We start from the raw sequence: 16,035 nt of genomic DNA on the forward strand, positions 1-16,035 counted from the left end.
ATGTACAGGCGTCTTACACTGCAGAGCACTACAGATGCGTGAGGAATCTGTTTGTCTTACTTGCAAGCTTGGTGAAAATAATCTCCACGGAGTTCGCTTGGAAAATTACTCTAAGCGCTTTCGGCTCAATGAGGCCTGTGATTGTAATAGTCTATTTCTTAATTCCTAATTGGACCCCCTTGGCTCACACGGCAGCCGCTGCCCAGCAGGGCCAGGGAGACCCAGTGACAAGGCCCGGGGCAGCACTGGAGGTGAAAGGTGGTGGGGCCCACTGGCTGGGTGAGGGCAGCTCGCAGCGCCCGCCAAAGCAGAGGGAACCCCGAGTGCAGAGGCCCAGAGGTATCAAAGCAAACGAAGGAGCTCATGGTAGAGTAAGAGGGGGCTGGGAGGGAACAGGGAGTCTGGCGAATTGTGGACAGTCCCGCACGCCATGCTAAGGAGGCCAAGCCCTACCGTGGCCAGGGGACCAAGCTCCCATCTCTCTTCCCTACCCAGAAGACATGGCTCTTCGCTGCTGTGTGCTTCTGCCCAGGCAAAAAGCTGAGAACAGGACAAACAGCTGTGCCATTCCCAGAGTACAGGGACCATCTGGGGAAGGCCTGTGTCAAACTCGCCTTCATCATGGAGGGGGTCGGGGAAATCGGGGAACGAGGTGCGGGCCAGCTGAGGCTTTAGGGACTGATGACACTCTTTCCAAGTCCAACAGGAAGAAGAACCACGGAGGAGGACTTCTCCCATCATGTCTGCGCTCCCCCAGGCTTAAATTTGCGCCACCTCTAAAGGCCGAGACGGTAAATAACTTCCTTTCTGACCTTCAAGTACCTTCTGGCGTTTCTCTCCTTCCCAGTCTTGCCCCCCAATAATACACCTAAAATAACCAACAAAATAAGTTTTATCAGTCACCTCTCATGACACAGAGAGCTCTGTTTCTTACACGGGGCTGCAGAGGGGGTGCAGTGGGTAAGCCTGGCTTGGCAGTGTCCCCAGGGGGTTATGGTCCACCCGGGTTGATGTGATAGCACAGGATGGTGAAAAGGAATCTTCGTTTTTCAGAAGGACTGAAGTCAGGCAAGGAGTCGAATTACGGAGAGGAGACTTGGATCATACTTAAGACACATCTAACGATTAGCCATTGCGTGTGCACATGTATGTGTGACAGAACGTCTCAGAACAAAATGCAGCTGCCTTTTTTAATCCATGGCAACCCTGGCATGTTTGGCAGGAGAACAGATCCACGCACCAATCCACAGGCTGACCTACAAGACCTCAGGAGTCTCAAAGCATTTTTAATACGTTTCCCTCTTTGCTGTGCACCGTGACAAGCAGTGACATTCCCCCAGCATTCCAGGTGCATCACACGGACTGGAGGTGGCAGATTAAGAGAAAAGGGCTCCGGACAAGGGAGAGGCACTTACAGGTCATCAAAGCGTGGGCCCCTCCAGACCGTCATTCTCTGGGCTGACAGTGCAGGTCATACGGTTGCTACCCTCACAGTAATTGTCATCAAGTGAATAACTGAGTTAATGAGCGCTGGCATTCCATTAAAAGAAGGGTATATCCAATGGTTGTGGTGTGAAATCTCTTTCCTTAGAAGCTCAGACATCAGCTGATCCTCTGCCTACCCTGCTATTTCTTGCCCGGCCATATGAGACCTATGTCGCCATATGTAACGGAATCAAAGAATTCCATCTTGAGAACATTCTTATCTTATCTTGGGAAGCAGGGCCACAGAGTAGAACAAGCCTGAAATTTAGAGCCAGAAAATTGAGATTTACCTCCTGCCTTTGTCACTGACCAAGTCGTTTGATTTCTATGAACGTAGTGGACTCTTCAGCTGTAAAACAAAGGTGCTAATTATCTAGAGAATGAAAATGGCATGTGAAAGCATTTTTGAAGCTGCAAGACATGATATAAGTGTTGGTTGTTATTAAACCAGAAAGCAAAAATAACGACAAAACAGAAGTTTATAAAGGTGTCTACCCTGACTGAGGACTCAACCCTTGCCGATGACTCAACGTCAAGTTTCTTCTTCAACAAGAACAGAACATATGCGCCAAATACCCATCAGGGAGGAGATGACGGAACTCTGCCTGTGTGGGTACCTCAGTATGAATTCATGGTTTCATAACCACATGGGAGAATGTGTGAATGGCTGTTCCTCCTTTATCTGCTACAAGTTATGTAAGGATGATTTTAAACCTGGAACACTGATGAGTAATTCTCATTTCTGTTTTTCTTCCTGTGACTGTTTTTAAAAACATGTTTTATGATTAACGGGCCGTAACTAACCTGAAGAAATGATTAAGTAATGCACAAACTGGATGACTACTGATGACCATTACCTAGCAAGTATTAAAAATTATTTTAACCAATGCCCCCTTTTAACAACAGCTTTCATTCTAAAACCAAATTGTGATCTACTGTAAATTCCTGTAGTTCTTTTTACATTGCCTGCATTTCTGGTGGACTTTGAGAGCATAAAGCACCACAAATCAAAGACAAGCAAAGGCCGAAAGATGACCTCCCTCTTAACCGCATCAGACAGTGATTTATACACTGTATGTAAGGTTGGTCTCCAGAGGTGGCATTTGGTTTGCTGTATTTATATTTAGTCTTGAAATTCCTGTCTGTTCAGATCTCTTACTTGGTCTGCAATTAAGACACTCCACCACTAGGTGGCAGGAGTGTCACAATCATGCTGTATCCAAGGAAGATTCTGTCTATAGCAGACAGAATTATATACTATAATGGACAGAATTAACTGAGAGGGAGAACCTTTTCTTCTTCTTTAAAAAAAAAATTATAAAAAGAGCCACATTTCAACAGTATTTAAAAGACTACTTTATTTTTTAGTATTTAAGGTAAAGAAGTATTAAACCATTATAACTTTACCTTAACTACTCAACCTTAATAACTCGGTCACTGCTTAATATAACCGTTTCTCCCCTAGAACTGAAAGCAGAGTTCATTTCAAACTAAGAGACCTGGGCCTGGATTCTGACACTTGTCCTCTTGGCCTCTGAACGTCATGTGTGTTGTTTCCACACCCCTGTGGGATGTGGTCCCTTGTTGGCACAGCAGAGTCGTCCTGTACCCACGAGAACGCTGGCATCTTACTAAGCTGCTCAGAGACAACCGGGGGGGGAAGCCTTGCTTTGCTCTCCTGGCTACCAGATGAGCTGGAGGCCCTTCAGAGCTGACGGTCCCGTCTCCCAGACAGCAAGGGAAAGCGGGGACAGACAGGTACAAGCACCCCATGGGCAGCAAACACCACGAATCCTTTCACTACATGGAAGAAAGTCATGTTCCGCTCTCTCCTGGGGAGAAACATGTCTCCTGCTCAAGGGAATCTTGAGATGTCAGCTCATTTAAATATAAGCTCTCTCTCTTTGCGGTTCCCTTAGTAACGACTCTAACTCAGGGTCAGATACGAACAGTCTCACAGCTGCTTTAGAAAAAAGCTTTTATCTTTTATCACAAAACAGTGTGTCTTACAGATAGCACTTGTGCAGATAGCTAGGCAGAGTTTTACACTGGCTTCTAGAGGGTTCCATCCCAGAAGCCGTCGCGGGCGAGGCTGAGCGGGACCCGCAGCCTTCCCCTAGGCCTCCCGCGGACCAGCATCTGCAGTCCTCAGAGGGGCCCACGCTTTCACGCTCCCATTTTGCAAAGGAAAACACCTTTCAGGAAGTCCAGCAACAGTGCTGCATCTGATCTCGCTTAAGTTTTTAAAAATTGGAATTCTTTGGACTAGACTTTCAAGGCAAGGATTGGGGAGAAGGTTTTTAAATGATTCAGTCTGTAAAAAGGAGTTAAGGCTACTTTAAGCTTTAAAAATGTCTCGTCATAATGACCATTGTTTTATGTACTAAACGAAGAACAGACGTGAGGGATCTGGGGGTCGGGATGGGCGTTTTCAGGCGCACTTGGACCAAGCTCCACATCAGTGGCGCATCCTTTCTATGGCTTCGTGACACATGGTCATTCTGCTGCCTGGTCCTCGTGTGCAGGGCGTTCACTGCTTCTACTGAAGCGCAGCTCCACTTGCTTGGAAATCCTTCCTGATGGGCTCAACAGCGGTCCCCCTGCTCCTGAGCTTGGAGGAAGCCAGCACACCCTCTCTCCCTTCCAAGGACAGCCCGTCGGAATCTTGAATGTGGCCATCACGCCTCACTTCAGTGTTTTCTTCCCAGGCCAAATGGAAGCGCTTTCTCGAGTCTTCCTCCTAAGGCCTCTCTCATCTTAGCTGCCCTCCTGCAGGTGTGTTGGGGGTGTCAGGGCGCTTTCAGTGGTCACTGGTACTGAGCACGTGCCCCGGGGTGCAGCAGCTCACGGAGGCCTGGTCACGGCCCGATTCAGAGCAACCAGTTCAGTTCACAGGAGCTCTTAGGCCCTGCGGTTCCAATCGGCCTCTGACGCGAACTTGAGGTGTGACTCGGGAAATCTGACCCCTCTGTGCCTTGGTTGGATGATCTTTATAATGACAACAGTGGCTTCGCAGGGTTACTATTAATAAACTGAATTAAATCACATTGGATCAGAACATTTATAAGGTACCCAGTACAGCGACTGGCCCCTAAGCACTCTTGTAATGGGGAGAACAGATCTGCCTCCATATTGGATCTGTGTCTTTTGCTTTAACCTTTGTATTCTGTTGCTTTTGCTACAAGTTAATCATTGAAGGGAAGTTACCTACAGGCTTAAGTTATACATAACGGCCCATCTCTGGGAACCCTGCCTCCCAGATAATGAGCATTAGGCTAAAATACCTGGGTTTAGCTCATAGGAAACCTCCTGACCAGACTCACCTTTAAGTGGCTGCAGGAAGGAAGAAATTAACACCCCCCTCCAGAGTCCGGCCAGAACCAGGGCTTTGCTCCCTCCCCTTTTAGTGCAAAAGAAGCCTGAATTCTAACTCAGGCAAGATGGTTCTTTGGGACACTAGTCCAGCACCTTCTGTCTGCTAGCCTTCCGAACAAAGTCACTATTCCTTGCCCTAACAACTCAACCCTCGATTTATTGGCCTGACAAGCTTGGACTTGGTAACACTCCCGATGACTGGTAGCTAGTTACAGTAATGCTAACTGGAACTGGAAAAGCTCAGGTAAACCAAAAGCAGCTTTCACAGGAGAAGCGCCGTGGGACTGGGTCTAGCAGTCAACACAACCAGTCAAGTTCTGTATTATCTCAGCAACTGATTCTTTCTCCAAGTGAACGTAAGTGGAACACATACTAATCTCATCCAAAGACGGATGAGCTGGCCCTGATTCCAAGGAGTCTCTAACAGGAAGGACAGAGTCCCAGCAACCAAGACAGGCTCTCGGGGCAGATATGTCAGAGCTACGAGCAGGGGCTGTGGGAACATGGAAGGTGGACCCAGGGTCTGGCTGGGATTGGAGAGAAGGCTTCCAGGTGGAGATGCCACCATCCGGTCAAAACCCAAACCTAACCACAGCTGCAACCCCAGTTCCCACCTCTGACACTCACATCAAGACCAGACTGAGCAGGCAGCTCGTCTGGGCCCCAGGATGTCCAAGGTCAGCTCAAAGAAGCGGCACCACGCCAGCGCAGGGGTCACCCGGTGCCCTGCCCATCCCAGGGTCAGGTACAGGCCTCCTTTTGCTGGCAGGCCCGTGGCACAGGGTGCCAAACTGTAGGCAGGTGGCTCTGGTATAAATTTAGAGCCCTTTGCTTCCTCTGCCCACTCAGAACTTCACACTTTCCCCCAAGCTGCCTTCGCCTGGAACAGCTTCCGGAAAAGAAACATGAAACCTCTTCTCTTTCTTTCTTAAAAAAAATCCTCCTTCAAGCCCATCTGCTCTGGAAAGTCACCCAGATTCAATGGTCGCTCTTCCACAAAGCTAACATCACAGGTCGCCAGGGTTCCCCGATCCTGCAGAAATCCCTTCTCTCCTGTCTGTCCTGAAGCAGCAGGGGATAAGGCATGAAAGGTGCCACAGTCGCATAACAGGAACTACAGGTGGGTGGAGGGAATCCCATATCCACAGTGACAGGTCAAGACAGGGATGGGGTCAGGATACGGGAGCCGGGAGTCATGGGTTCACCATCAACTAGCCAGTGACCCTGGACTAGGCATTCCACCTTCATGCATCTTAGCTTTCTCATCTGAGCAAGAAGAGGTTAAGACAGGTCTTCCTCCCCTAGACCCAGGGATTATGAAGACATCCATTCTCCTGAGACGGGGACCACTGCTCCAGCCCCACAGTCTCGATCCTCTTCTGTGTAGAGCCAGGCAAGTAAAAAGTTAATGCTCTCAGTCTATAAGTAGTTCCTGCTGTTGCAGATAAAATTAAATGGCATGGCTATTTTGGTGGAAAATCAGGTAAAAATGCTGAAAAAGAAACTCTCTGTCAAATGCCAGCCCCCACCCCACCCCCAGCTCCCCACCACGTTCTTTTTTTATGCCCATTTGGTATTTGTTTTTAATTCTGGCTGATTGTCAACTTTAAAACCTGATGCACAGAGTGGCTTGCTATTCCGGAGGCGTTATTTTAAGATGAAACAATGTAAATTCTGACTTTGGATGGCAGATGGCTGGCAGTTCACTGTTTGGCAAACCAACTGGTATGGTATGTTGGAAATTCAGAGCAGCAGGTATGCAGTTCAATTTGAAACCACCACAGATGCTCGGAGGGAGCGGGGGAGGGGCGCAAGCTGGTCAGGAAATTAAGAACAGTGCTCTGAGCTCAGAGGGGAAAAAAAGATGATAATTAGCTGAAAGTTTGCTTCTTTCAGTCTCTACTTTTTCTTTTTTTCTTTTTTTGGTTGCTTCTTAGAAAACCAGGAAGGGCCCTTAGAAGCCGGTCCAGTGAAAAGCTTCTAATTTTGCTCTATCGCTGTCTATTTGGCAAAACTCAGCCTCCATGAAGAATTCAAAGGTGAGGAAAAAGCAGATAAAGAGAAGCTCAGACATGTTCTTCAACAGAGACACGCCAAGGGCATCATTACGTAGGGAGCCCACCTCCAAGCTGATTTTTAAGGCAGGATCAATTCCTGATATTTCAGAAAGGAAAGGTTAGGATTCATGCTTAGGAAAGACCTACACATGTGAAGTGGTCAACACAAGTTTTTCTCCATCCGGGGAATGTCCCCAACGGTGGAGGGAGGCAATATCTACTACGCGCTTCGAGTAGGTTCTAGGTGGTGTGGACGGCGTCTCGTGTGCCCGTCTGCAGAGGGACTTGGCTCTGCCCGATTCACCCGTGAATGAAAGTCTACTCAGTCAGGGAAGACACAGGGTACTTTTAAAGAAGGTCACCCAGGCTGCAAACCTCAAAGTGTCAGACTCCTGTTAAGGGCTATGTCAGAAAAAGTCACTAGGGGAGGAATTCTTTGGGGGGGGGTGCATGTGTGCATGTGTGTGAGTGAAAATTGGTCTATTTCTCATTTCCTCCAAATTCGTATAATGGCTAGAAGGTAAGTAGGGAAGCATCTGTTAAGTGGCTGCCAGTGCTCTCCCAGGGCGCCAAAAGGGGACAGGATAACCGGCCGAGGAGCTACAGTGAAGGTCTCCTGGGTACGATTTTGACACCTGACAGCATCTCTGCAACTACTCTTGCACTAAGGCTGCTCTGGGGCAGTCAAGACTTGGGGAGCTTGCTTTGACGGTCCCGAAAGGCAACCACACTCCCACTTTGGGTGTCCGGGGTCACAGCCACGAAGTCCAGAGCGCCACAGTCCTGGCGACTGAATACCTCAAACAGGTGGGGATACTCTGGTCACGACATCGCAATCAGGTGTTTTGGCCAGAACACCAACTCATTAAAACTCCAATTCCTCTCTTAATTGCTCATCTGGACCTTCAGTAATGAGCAAAGGGTCTCTGGGTTTTAAAATGATGCTATGCGCCAGTGTGCACCATTTCTTCTGCAGAGCATCACCAGGAAGAAGCCTGGGGCGAGTGAGCCCTGTTCCTTGCTTCCTCCTCACACACGCTTGCAGCTGAGCGGGTGGCTGTGTGGGTTCTTGCTGTCAGCAGCCATGGACCACGTACAAGGCACAGTTCTAGGCACCAAAGGGCCAGAAGATGAATCAGATGTGGACCCAGCCCTAAAGAACTTTCCATCTGAGGGGAATGACCAGGGGTGAATATACCTAATCACAGGTGGGGCACAGTGGGGCCCAAAGGACAGACAGAGAAGCAACAAAGGGAATTCAAGTTGCTAGTTTTTTTGCTGAGATGCACTGTTCCCTCCTGGAAGACAGGTCCTGACACAGGAGCGCGACAGAGTCCTCTCCCGCTCGTTGGCCCTATGGGTCAAGGTGGGACAAAGTGTCCTGATCCTCTTCCTCCATTACAGCCCAGAGAAGCAAGCCGGACTTGGCTGTGTTCCAAGAACCTGCTTAAAAACCCGGAGGAGGATGGATCCCAGCTCAGAAATAAACCAGGAACTGCGGTGCTTCAAATCGAGAATTAGCTGAAAGATAAACACCTCTCAGGAAGAAGCACACAGAGGATGGGAGGACGGACGATTCTAGGGGAAAGATGTTGTGCCTGTTACATTACCAACCACCAAATGTGAACCACGCCAGTGAAAGAGGCTGGCGAGGGTCCCTGAATACATTTCTCATGAGTGCTTTTAACACCAAATGGATCAAAAAAAATTTTTTTTTCTGAGATGCCGCAAAAAAACAGCATGTCCTTCTGTTGTTTCAAAAATGACATTTAAGCAGCAGTGAAGCTGAGTGTACTGGGGTTGGGGGGAGGGGGCAGTGGCAAGGACAGAGGAACAAAAGAGCTGGCGGCCAGCAGTGAGGGGTGTATCAGAGACCACATAGGTTGTGGAGGGAACTGTGCTTACAAAGGCCAGGATGCCAGGCTTGAGCTTGATTTGCCATCTCTCAAGCAACGTTTTGCAAAAGAGACTGCATCTGAGGCCACCCTCCCCTTGGGACCCAGCGGTGCGGGAGGGGTGAGATGGGCTTCTCTGCGGACCCAGGAGTCTAAGGGGGTTGCTTGGCCAGGCGTTATGTCTATTAAGAGGCATGAAAACCTCAGACACGGAAACGGGAACAGAGCCGAGAGACAGACATCACAGTGACCCCTCCCCACCCACATGCTTAAAGAATCCACACCCACGTGTCTGGCTGGGGTTTCATTGCTTACATATCAGTATGAACGGCCAGTTCTGATTCGTTTCAGTGGCTGTAGCTCTATCTGTGTGGAGAAACACGTCCTCAACAGCACAGGAGGGAAAACGGATGAAGCCCACCCACAGGGGGAAGGGGGAGTGAGAACAAATACCACACAGTATTTCTCATGGGCAGGAGGTCACATTCTCAGTGGCAAGAGAGTCCCCAATAAGGATGATTACTTTGCAGGTGTCAACATATGCCAGGTACCAAGTGCTTTATACAGATTATTACAATTAATCCTGCAGTGACAAAGTGATGCAGGGATTTTTTTTTAAAATACCCATTTTATAGGTGAATAAACTAAGGCTCAGAGAGGTTAACTATCTTGTCAAAGTGTCACAAGTTAGGATAAAGCTGGATGGGAGTGCTAGGCTCTCTCACTCCAAGGCCAAGATTTTTCCTCTGTTTCCTCACAAACGAAAGATTCCAACATAGTGAAACAAAGAAAGAGGAGATGGGGGAAAGGGAAACCATCGCCCTCATGTGGTAGGAATTACTTCCCTTTCCAGGAAATCAAGGGGAGGCAGTAGAAAGAAAAATAAATGAATAAAACACAGCTTTGCCTTGAAAGATGACGGTGTGATGTAAAAAAAGTTGAAATTTTAAGACCTAAATTAGAGAGACATTTTTCACATAATTAAAGTCGTATTTACTTCACAAAGGGATGTTCTTAAGAGTTACTGTAAGGAGATGGCGTCCTGTGTACATTTAAGCTAAGTGCCAAATAAAAATCTTTCTCACATTAACTTTTGAGGAAGACAAGTGGGTGCCTGAGAAGACAGAGAAAAACACGAGTCTTCAAATGTCACAAATGTGTCTCCTAGCGGTAGTTTTACTTGCGTCCAGAGTTTCTAGTCTTCAGGAATCCTAATAAAATGCAAAAATAGGCTTAGGGACCCCCCACATAATGGTCTCGTAGTAGTGGGGCATTCAAAGGGGAAGTTACCTACAGCTGTGCCCACAGCCACAACCACCAAACTGTGGTGACAGCCTGAAAAGCTGTAAGAAGACATAGAACCACAAGTCCCAAGTAAAGTCTCCCAGACAAAAGTTTAATGAACTTTAGATACAGACCCCAGAGCCTTTTGGCCAAGGAGCCACGCTGGCTAAGGCAGCCACTGACCTGGGCTACGTCTTCCCCCAACACACTGCATTTCAAAAGGCCTGTTATCTCGAAAAGTTTGCATTAAATGTATCTTGTCTCCAAGAATGTTATGTCTCCAAGAAACATAATACTCTCCTCCGCATTAAACATTTCAGTGGGTGGCCCCACTGAAGGCACAGGAACTTAACCCTGGACCACGGAGCCAAAGAGGACGAAGGCAGAGGCCACTGAGGAGTCGCCCAACTCTATTAGCCAGGGTGAGGCTGTTTATTGGGTTGAAAAAAGCTTTAATGAGGGATTGCAGCAAACAAGTGGCTAAGTTATGGCTATATAAAGTTCCTTCTTAGACAAAGGCACTGGGAGTCATAAGCTGGCCCAACTGCTTTCCAACCTGGTCGTGGTTCCAAGTGGCAGGCTGTGAACTCTAAAAGCCAATTCAACATTTGCAACTCATTATCTCCATGTAATGGGCAACGGAGAGACACTGCCCTCCCACTAGAAGGTGAGCTCCTCCAGCACCAGGACCAGACCCTCTGTCCCTGGCATCCCAATGGACATCATGTCTCTTTGGAAATAGGATGAGTCACCGAAAGCACTGTTTGTGGGCTGGGATTTTAATCCAGAGGTAGACAGTTCCATTTCATCCCACAAGCATTTATAAAGTTCATGTTACATACAGGACAACGTGTGGAGTGCTGCTGGAGATTCAACATGAGCCCTGCCTTCCATTAGCTTAAAACCCTGCTGGGGGATTCCAGGAGGAGGGCGGTGGCAGTGATATCTTCCCAGTGCCTCACGGAAAGAACATACAGAAAAACTAAACGCAAAATCAAAAACGCACAGACAATGCTTACGACAAACCTAAGTGAAAAGGTACCCCCATGAACCCTCAAAAGACAACCCAGTGGAGAAAACCACCAACAGGCACAAGATGTGTGTGTCACTGGCATCTGTGCTAGAGGAAACAGAGGGAAGAAACGGGGCATCAGAGGGACCTGAGAACAAGACACCAAACTATCCAACAGGAGCCTGATGGAAAGCACAGATGACTGAGAATAGCTGCTAAAATGGAGCAGTTCTGCTCACTCTAGTAGTCGGAGCCTGGAAGGACCTAGTTTGAAGGTCAGAAGTGAAGAGGCTGGAGCTGCCTGCTCCCTAGGAGCTCCAATGAAATCATCTGGTGAGCCCCTAAGATTGAGCAGGGAGGAATTACAGAGATCCTGGAAAGATGTGGTCCAGATAAAAGTAGAGGAGGGGAGCAGAAGCAGGAAATCTCAAAAAGAAAGTTGCCATATTATTTAACACTATGGGAAACAACAGAAGAGGGAACGCCGTGAAGTTAGGAAAACTAAATAAACCAACCCTCCTCCTAAAAACTCAGTAAAAGTAAATTCACATAAGAATTCACACTTTGCAAAAGTGCCCTCATTTAAGATCACTCTCTTATTGGAGAGTTTTGGTGGGGGAAGTTGGAGAAGAGCCTCCCTGTAGTGGTATGCATGCAGGTAAAATTTCATATAAAGCTATTACCAAAAAAAAAAAAAAAAAAAAAAAAGGACAGAAGACCATCTTTATAGATAATGAAGGCATGCCAGAAAGATGGGCTCAGAAAACTATCAGAATTGTAGTGCATTATTTCAAAATCAGCTAAAGGCTATAAGAAAATGATGTAAGATCTAAAATGACTTCAAAAATTATTTTAGAAATGAAAACGAATCTAGAAGGAACACAAAACTAATACATAGAACAAGTGATGCCTTAAAGGAAAGACTAAAAGGATAAAAGTTTTTAAAAATCAAAAAGAAATGAAGAAATAGATTTTTTAAAACAAGGATCTGAAGAAAGGGACAAATATTGAAGCTAGGAAAAGAAGATCCAGCCAGTGGCAAATAGGAGTCAGTCGCTGAAAAAGAAAACCCAGGCATGAATATATGTGTATATATATGTATGACTGGGACGTTATGTTGTACACCAGAAATTGACACACTGTAACTGACTATATGTCAATTTAAAAAAAAAGAAAACCAAGGCAAGGGAATAGAAAAATATTAAAAAGTATGGCTCAGGATAATTTCCTTGAATTTTAAAACAAGATTTGAAACAACATATTGAAAGACCACACCACACACTTGAAACTCTCAACCCAGAACTATCAAGACATAATCTAGTAAAATTACTGAACTTTAAAGATAAGAAAAAAAATCTTTATTATACATAACTTATAAGGGATTATCACATGCTTTTTTGATAGCCATACTTTATTCTAGAAGAAACTGTACTGTTTTCTTATATTTTTGATACCTATATTTATGTTATTTAAAGAAAAAAAGGTGAGTGAAAGGTTTTATATCCAGCAGAACTGACTTCATGTATAAAGAGCACAAATTATTATCAATATGCAAGAATTCAGAGAATATTTTTTCTGTGTGATGAATGCTTACTAAGGAATCTACTAGAGAATAAGCTTAGATAAGCAAAATGACTGGATTGTCATCAGCATAAAAATAGTCAGGGTTAAATATATAGCTGCCTACAGAACTAGAGCTGAATCAGGGCTAAAAGGGACAGATGACAGTATATACTGGCTATATGATCTGATAACACAAATACAACCAGAAAATTTGGGGGCCGGGAAGAGATTATAGAGATTTAACATTTTAGCTGTTTTCAGTAACCGTAATTGATGGTGGAGGTATTGTTGTTACTATTATTCTGAGACTTTCATAATAATTATGGGATGTTCTAATTCTAATTCTGCATTTTTAAGAACCAGGACTCTTGGTTTGGAATAAAGGAGATACAAATGCAGTAGAAAAGTAGTGAAGTAAAAGCTCTCTGGTTTTGAACCTGAATAGCTTGAACTCACAAAATATTTGATCACACACATCTGCCCTCCCCTCCCACACACACATATTACACATGTGCATGGTATGTGCACTGAAAAACCTAGAATCAAAGACCAACCCAGTAGGAAGAAGCATCCAAAGTACCCAGATTGTGGTCTTGAAATACCTTTTCCCATTAAGAGAAACCAGGCTTCTTGGAGAAAAGGCTGATTCTACGTCTGGGGCAGGAAATACACAACATGAGCCTAGGGAATCTTCATATTCCAGACAGGAAGGATGATCGGAAACCTCCCGAGGTCACGTCAAAGGGAGCCAGGAGCCAGGTGAAGAAGCTCCAACTGACAATGGATTTAAATTCATCAAGTATGTGAAAATCCATGAGTTTTTTTTTTTTTAATGGGGATGCTGGGGATTGAACCCAGGACCTCACGCATGCTAACACTAAGCCCACGCTCTACCACTGAGCTATTACCGCCCATATAGTTTTGCTTTGTTTTGTTTTGTTTAATCCATGAGTTCGTAATACTATTTTAAAAGAACTAATTGGTCACATTTTAAGGATGACAGGAAGCCAATTTATCATCTCAAAAACTGGATATATAAACACACTGAATATTTATTCTGTCTTTCCTGTAAGAACTGTACCACTGGGTAACCAAGTGGTAGATAAATGGAAGATTCTCCTTAAAAAAATTATCCCAGCTAATAAATAAACACAAAATTATAGAGTGAGAATTACATCAGTGTTTGCAGCCCGCAGTGAAGTGGTGGGTCTAGACACTGAGCATCACAGGGTGTTAACATGAAAAAGTAAAAACCACATGTTATGTGCCTCCTGATGAAAAACACCATTACCTGCCAAAGAGATTTGAACCCGAGTCTGGTCGAGCCTCTGGAGGCAGCTGCCAAGGTGTAGGAAATATAAAGCCAGAGGGACGTGCTGAACTGCACCACAACCCTAGAAGGTTGTGAGATTCTACAGATTAAAAATGCTTCGGTCCTTCCGCAGAAAAAGTGTAAGGAAAAGAAAGGGACGGAGGAGATGCTGCAGCTTTTAAAAAAGACTTCAAAGACAAATTTTTTTTTTAACGGGCATGACATAAAAAAATAGCAGTGAGGATTATGGAAAATAGTATGGTTTCTCAAAAAACTGTAACTAAAACTACCGTATGATCCGGCAATTCCTCTCCTAGGTATATATCTGAAAAAAACAAATTTACTCATTCAAAAACATACATGCATCCCCAGTGTTCATAGCAGCACTATTTACTATTTTCCAAGATATGGAAGCAACCTAAGTGTCCATCAGCAGATGGATGGATTAAGAAGATGTGGCATATACAATGGAATACTACTCAGCCACAAAAAAGAATGAAATCTTGCCATTTGCAACAACATGGATGGACGTGGAGGGTATTATGCTAAGTGAAATAAGACAGAGAAAGACAAATACTATGTGATATCACTTACATGTGGAATCTAAAAAAATACAACTAACTAGCAAATATAACAAAAAAGAAATAGACTCACAGATACAGAAAACAAATAGTGGGGAGGGGGACAACATGGGGGTAGGAGATTAAAAGGTACAAACTATTATGTGTAAAATAAGCTACAAGTATATATTGTACAACAGGGGGAATCTAGCCAATATCTTACAATAACTATAAATGGAGTATAACCTTTAAAATTGTGAATCACTGTACTGTACACCTGAAATTTTCAGTACATCAGCTATCCATCAATTATATATATATATACACTACAAAAAGTAGCAGTGAGGAGAGCACCCTGAGGTGACATCTACCAGGAAATGCAAGAGAGCGATTATCATAAAAATTGAGAAGGTAGGGGGCTGTGATTTTGACGGACAATGGAGAGGCTTTTAGGGTGGCTGGCAAAACCCTTTGGGAATAAAAGTGTCTGCCTTACAAAATGCACAAAGCTATGGATTTGCTTAGTATTGCTTTCTGTGTCTGTTTTACTTTCTAATAGAATGATGAAGACAAATTTTAAAAAATTCCAACAGGGATCAGTTTTAAAGGTTGTTCAGAATGCTCTAGACTCTATCTAGATAAGAGCCAAGAGAGAAGGCTGCCAACTACAGCGTTAACAGTAGTGAGTGTCCAGACTTCCTGACTCTAGACACCGAACCTTCACAGCTGGGAACACTGAATCCCAGCTCCCCAGATAAATTAAGGAGCTTCATGTTGACAGTTCAGCAGTCTGACCACTGTGAACGAGCCATTTCTTCAAAACCCCATTCTAGCATGGCTCACCATTTTTTCTGTTGCCAAGACCCTAGTTCCTATGGAGAAAGGCCAGGCCTTGTCATCTCCAAACCTCTAGGAAACCACGGTTCCACTTTGAGTCCAAGTCCCTTGACTACTGGGTCTCCCTGATGGAGGCCATCCACCTGGCTAGACCTCTGACCATCACCTGCTTCTGGAAGTCCTCACCCAGAACCGCCACTCATCTGCCTTCTGAAGGTTCACGCCAGGAGTCTGAAGCTGGTATTTAGCCAGTCAACTTTCAGATGCTGCCTCTTGCTAGGAGTCACACTAGTAGCCCAAAGAGTGACTGTCCTGCTGCAGCGCAGGCCTTTCTGCTGTCACTCATGTCCTGAAGGGATCTACCTGTTCGGCAAACTTCTCCGGCTTCACTGTGGTATTTTTCTCACCCCACCCAAGCCAGCTTTTTCCATCCCTTACACATGACTTACAAAGACTCATAAATGTGCAGGTCTGGAAATGTCCTCGGACAGATCATCTTTTTTAAATGGCCTCATTTGCTTGTGTTAGAAAATTGAGCATCAGAGAACTGACGGCGAGTTTGGCAAATCCCACATTTATCTGATAAAGCTCCTACCAGAACCCAGGAGTCTCCGACGATGACTTCCTCACCCCTCCCTCTCCATCCAGCCTTGGC

At 45.4% G+C, this 16,035-nt stretch overlaps 1 protein-coding gene across 3 annotated transcripts in view; it reads right to left on the reverse strand.

Annotated features, from left to right (window-relative positions):
- MSRA (methionine sulfoxide reductase A) overlaps positions 1 to 16,035 on the reverse strand; it is a 286,690-nt gene that overhangs the window by 39,794 nt on the left and 230,861 nt on the right. The gene's annotated exons all lie outside the window — the stretch shown is intronic.

Source organism: Camelus bactrianus, chromosome 31, assembly GCF_048773025.1.
Source record: "Camelus bactrianus isolate YW-2024 breed Bactrian camel chromosome 31, ASM4877302v1, whole genome shotgun sequence".
In the NCBI taxonomy this organism is placed as follows: Eukaryota; Metazoa; Chordata; class Mammalia; order Artiodactyla; family Camelidae; genus Camelus; species Camelus bactrianus.